Consider the following 6000-nt stretch of genomic DNA (forward strand, 5'->3'; position numbering starts at 1 on the left):
TCCATTACACGTAGCAACATGCTATTTGGACCCTAGATTGTTTGGGTTACCAAGACATAGGGACGAAGAAATCATGAATGGACTTATCCAGTCTATTGAGAAGCTAAATCTAGATCCAGAGATTGCAGGTTTGATCAGAAGTCAGTTGAGAGCATACAGGTTAGAAGAAGGATTATTTGGAACAAAATCAGCAAAGTATGATAGGAGCAGAAGTGATCCAGCACTATGGTGGGAATTTTATGGTTCAGGGGCACCAGAATTGCAAAATTTTGCAATTCGTATCTTAAGCCAGGGAACAAGTGCATCAGCATGTGAAAGGAATTGGAGTTCCTTTGACCACATTCATTCCAAAAAAAGAAATAGATTGTCATCTGGAAAATTAGAAGATCTTGTTTATGTTCGTAGTAACTTGCAGTTGGCATTGAAGAATGTGGCTAAAGAGTCATCCAATTCTTCTACTCCATGGATCGATCCTGTTCCAAATGCAACAATGGATGATGCTGATTTGTACATTGATAGTGACATAAACACTGACAGGGAATTCACTGATGAATCTGGTGCTGAAGCATCTAGCGGATTCACATCTCATACTGCTCTTGATGACATAGAACTTTTTGATATAACAAGTGGGCAACAGGAACATCAAGAATAAAACTTGTGTTCCTGTTTTAGATTTCTAGTTTAGTTTTTGCATGAACAATTTTCTAAAACTGCCAAGCTACTTTAAAGTTTAAACTTTAAACCGTCTTTGTATCTTATAAATTATAATGCAGAGTTTTTCATTGAACTGCCAAAAGAATATCTATTTGTATGTGTTAGTGGATGTATTCATGTATCATGTGTCATATGGACAATGAAAATTCTTTAAAACTGTTTTTGTATATTTTTTTATGCCAATCTATCTTTAAAAGATTGAATTATTTTAAGATTCAGATGTATTTTATTTTTTGAACAGTTATGAATGGTTGCTCACAGGACTTGCTGCCATACCATTTCTCATATGCATATCTATCTTTAATATACATTTTTTTTTCGAATTTCTATATGTCGAATTTTATCGACAAAATTTTAGTTGCCGAACTTTATTCGAATTTCATGGTCGCCGAACTCGAACTCGAACTCGAACCTGGTGACTTAGGCTATAAGGATCTATGTGCACCGAAAATTGTATTTTTTTTCTTACTATATTTCTCTCTCAGTCCAAACCCCCGTATTGTGCTTTTTTCCACTATTTAATAGCACTGTTTACAAACCGTTCTAACTGTTGTTAGTTTGTTCAGTTTGTTCAATTGGTTACATCAGTTATTTCCCATACGGAACTTTGTCTGGTTGTCTAGTACATTTTCTTTTCATGCTTTTTACAACAGTAACTGAACTGTTTGAAAACATTGACTCTAATCTAATTATTACTACTCCTAATTAGAGCTTATTACATTAATCTTTAAGTAACTTGATAAAATAAAAGAAAAGAAAAAAAACAAGTATGCTTTCCACTCAATGAATTAATCTCTCTGTCCTCCTCAAAAACCATATTCCCTCACTTTTGTCTTTGCCTGTCAGCTAGATGCTCCTGCATCATAGAGTTTATATTCCAGGTGAAATTTTGGAGTTTTATGGCAGCACATCATTCAATCTCAAAAGACTTAAATGTATTATAAATATAATAGCTTTTCGATAAACACAAATTTTCAGTCCAGATTTTTATCCAACAATAACTTCAGAAGTTTTGCAATATTTAATGGACCCAGAGAGATGGCATTGATGCAACGGAAAATTTATCATCACTTTCAAAGCTCCACTCCCTGTATGGAATTTACAGAGTTATTAATGTTCTTGGTCTGCAATAGACCATGTAGTGTGCCATAATTTAGAAGGTTTTATAATATCCAGCATTGGGTTTTGTGATTTGTGAGAGTGGCCTCCTCCACAGGTTTCTGCCAACAAGAAAGAACCGCCAATGTTGGAAGTTGGAAAAAGAATTCAGAAGATGCATTATGCAGGTCATTGGAGCTAGGGAAAGGATTGCTGTAAAAGAAAAGTCAGGCAGCTATGGTGCTGATCTACTTGGTCTAATGATGTCTGCCAAGAATGCACAAGATGTACGTATGACTATGGAGGAAATCGTTGATGAATGCAAGATTTCCTACTTTACGGGACATGAAAGTACAGCAAACCTGTTGACATGGACCATGGTATTACTGGAAATGCATCAAGACTGGCAGGCACATGCACGCAAAGAGGTGTTGGAAGTATGTGGAAAATATGCCCCAGATGCAGATAGCATGAATCGTCTTAAGATTGTAATGGCTGCCTAAACAAGCCTTTCTCTTCGAGCAAATTACAGTAGAATTTTTTTTCTTTTTCATATAAGCTAAATTAGAATAGTTGAGTGTAGAATCTTTAAGCGGCTGGTCAGCCACTTTAAGAGAGTAAAAAGTAGAGATTTTAGTGTATTATCTTAACAGAATTCCTTCACAAAGACTAATGTGAAGCAGTGGGTAAATCATATAAAATCTATTTTTTTTCAAGAAAGAAAATCTTGATATTATATTGAGGAGATATACAGACAAAAAGTTCAGATGGTCCTTGAACACCTTATAGCTCAGAACATCTTATAGTTCCAGTAGGCAGCATCTGAAAAACCATGTAGCAGATAACCATCATGAGACATGAACCTATTTAACAGTATTTTGAGAAGAAAATCAAAACCCATGGGAACCATTCAGCTGTTCGGAATGTACAGAGCAGAGACGGATTGTAGGACAAATTTAGCAGAAAGAGAAGAGTCTTCAAAAATTATCAGATTCCGCCACTTCCAGAGAGACCAGATGGTGATGGGCAGAATGGGTCGGAGAGATTTTTGGCGCCCCCACCAGGCAAAAGCTACATCCACAGAGATGAAACTTAGATGTTGAAAAGAGAAAAATTCTGCAAGGTCATACCAGATTTGTTGGGCAACAGAGCACTTGAAGAAGAGATGAAAATTTGATTCCTCCTCCATCTTGCAGAGAGCACATCTGCTGGGGCCGTGCCATGACCGCCGCCTCAAGGAGTCCCAGGTTAAGTTCTTATTGAAAAGCACCAACCAGGAGAACAAGATAATCTTAAGGGGACATCGAAGCTTCCACCAGAAGACTGGAAAGCGCCTATTTGCAGGTGCATGAGCAGAAATGAGATCAGAGTATATATCCTTTACTATTGCATGCGGAGCAGAGAAAGGGAGGGACCAGATCAGATGGTCAGCAACGGTGGAACGCAGAAAGCCACCCCGCTGAAGAGAGGAAGAGAGATCAGACCAAAGGGGGATGAGATCGATTGGGAGGCTAATATCATCAGCATCCCGAAGCACTGGCAGAGAACCATTCCATTCCTTTATGATTCGATTCCATGTAAACAAGCCAGATCTGCGGAGGAAGAATAGAAGAGGAGGAGGAACCAGCAGAGTTCCCCTATATCCAGCGAAAGAGTCCAGTCCAATGAAGATCTTGCTACCTGTATGAATTTTCCATTTTAGATTGCTGAGGAAGTAATGTTGGACCTTTCGAAAACTGTATCAGATTGCAGAGCCTCGTTTGATGCCGATTGTATCGAATCTGAACCAGAAATCAATTCCCCTGCCTTTTAGATATTTTTGCCTGACGATATCGCTCCACAGACTAGTTCCATAAATACCCCTCCACAGGGATTTACAGATGAGTGCAGCGCCAAAAATTTTAATGTTCAGAATGCCCCATCCATCAGAATTTTTCGGCAGAGAGAGAGAGTCCAGCTTTGCAAGGTGGATTTTGTACCGCTCAGCCTTTGCTCCCCATATGAAACAGGAAATAATTCTGTTGATAGAATGAATAATGCAAGGCGGGAGAAGGAAGAGGTGTCCCCAGAAGACAGAGAGCTGAGAAAGGACGGATTTGACAAGAACAACCCTGCCTCCTAAAGAGAGGGTGCGGAAGCTCCAAATAGCGAGCTTGTTGTGGAAGCGGTCAACAATCCAGCGCCAGTCCGTCGACTTGTAGGAGCGACTCTTTAAACTAAACCCAAGATACTTTATGCCCTCTGAAAGCGGCAGATGATGAATATCAAAAATCTGGGCGATCCGGGAGATAAGGAGTTCATCGGCTCCGTTATGGTATAGGATTGTTTTTGCTTTGTTCATGGCCAGACCCGATGCTCTGTGAAAACGATCCAGGATGGATTTGATGCATGTCCAGGTCGCCATGGAGAGCACAGCAAAAATGAGCACGTCGTCGACGAATAGGCTGTGGGACATCTTGATGTTCTTGCAGATCCTTATCGGAATAAATTCTTTCAGGGCCACCGCACGATTGATGTGGAGGCTCATGGCATCGATTGCAAGAATAAAGAGGAGGGGGGACAGGGGGCAACCTTGCCGAAGGCCCCTCTCAGCCTTGAAAAAAGGGGAAGGCTGGCCATTCACCAGAATCGCATAATTTACATTTTCAATGCATCCCATAATCCAGCGAATGACAGCGGGAGATAACCCAATTTTGGCGAGAAGACATTGAAGGTATGCCTAGTCGATAACATCAAAAGCCCGCTGTAAGTCAATTTTTAGGATGGCCGCTTTGGTGTTATTGACAGCGATGGAATGAAGGCATTCCTAAGTGGAGGCGACGGCATCATGGATGTTACGACCTTTGAGGAAAGCATGCTGGTTTGGAGAGAGGTGGCGGGCCAGAGTATCCTTAATTCTGAGCGCAATAATTTTTGTGATGATCTTGAAGGAGATATTGCAAAGGGAGATAGGGCGGAAGTCAGAGAAGGTTCCGGGTTCATCTTTCTTCGGAATGAGGGCTATGAGAGTGGAGGAAGAATTGCTGTGGATTTGACCAGTTTGTTTGGAGGCGTAGACCATACTCAGCAGATCATTTTTAAAGAGATCAAAAAGTGGATAAGGAAGCCAATAGTCCAGCCATCCGGGCCGGGGGCTTTGTCCTTTTTGAAAGTTTTCATGGCCCGAAGGAGTTCATCCTCATCAACAGGACGGGAAATTTCCTCATTCATAACATTATCAAACATCACAGGCATAGGATCAATCCCCCATCGGATATCACTGAAAGTAATATCATTTGATCTGCTGTACTGTTTGCTAAAAAAACTTACCGCGAGCCGAGTGATGTCTCCCTGCGAGGTAGCCAATGGTCCTAAGATTACACTTTACAGATCTTATTCATTCGTAAGGCAGAAAGTTTGGCGGTCGGGCTAAAAATATTGTGTACGCCTTTGCAGGTGGGAATGATTCTAAATGAGGTCCACAGACTTTATCCACCAACAGCGTTTATGCAACGACAGACATACAAACCAATGAAACTTGGAAACCTCTCAATTCTTGCAAGCATTGGCCTTCTACTTCCAATGTTGCAGTCCACCATGATCCATCGTTGTGGGGAAATGATGCAAAGGAGTTTAACCCATCACGATTTGGTGAGGGAATTGCAAAAGCCGCAAAGCATCCATTCGCATTCATGCCATTTGGAATTGGTCCAAGGATATGCGTGGGTCAGAATTTTGCTATGTTGGAAACAAAAGTGGTATTACCCATGATTCTGCAACAATTTTCTTTTGTAACTTCACCATCTTATGCTCATGCACCTAGCCTTGTGTTCACCATGCAACCCCAACATGGAGCTCAGGTTATCCTCTACATGAACTAATGTCAAAATAGGTATTTCTGAATGAACATACAAAAACCTGTTGAAATATTAATTTCAACCTGCCGTACAGCTGCATTAAACGGCAACCGAAAACCACTTCAGAAAACCATTGTCCCTTATCGCACTGCCTTTTGTCAAAGGCTGTTTTTCCCTGGAGGCCTTCGACACAATCAGCTCTAGCCATGCGTCCTGTGTATGCGACACTAAACTTCGATTAGTTTGTGTGAGTTAGGTGTCCAAAATGCGTCCGATCAAGTCAACGGACATGGATCTTCATCAATCTGCCAGAACGTTACTTTTACTTTTACCATCGGCTTTTATTTAATGT

General features: G+C 40.7%; 1 pseudogene; it reads left to right on the forward strand.

The window, feature by feature from the left end:
• Nucleotides 1-5672, forward strand: part of LOC149224994 (cytochrome P450 734A1-like) — a 124229-nt pseudogene extending 118557 nt beyond the window's left edge.
• The last annotated feature ends 328 nt before the right edge of the window (nt 5673-6000 follow it).

The sequence above is a fragment of the Pinus tabuliformis genome, chromosome Q (assembly GCF_031772625.1).
Source record: "Pinus tabuliformis cultivar Carrire ecotype Pingquan chromosome Q, CPIR1, whole genome shotgun sequence".
Taxonomy (NCBI): Eukaryota; Viridiplantae; Streptophyta; class Pinopsida; order Pinales; family Pinaceae; genus Pinus; species Pinus tabuliformis.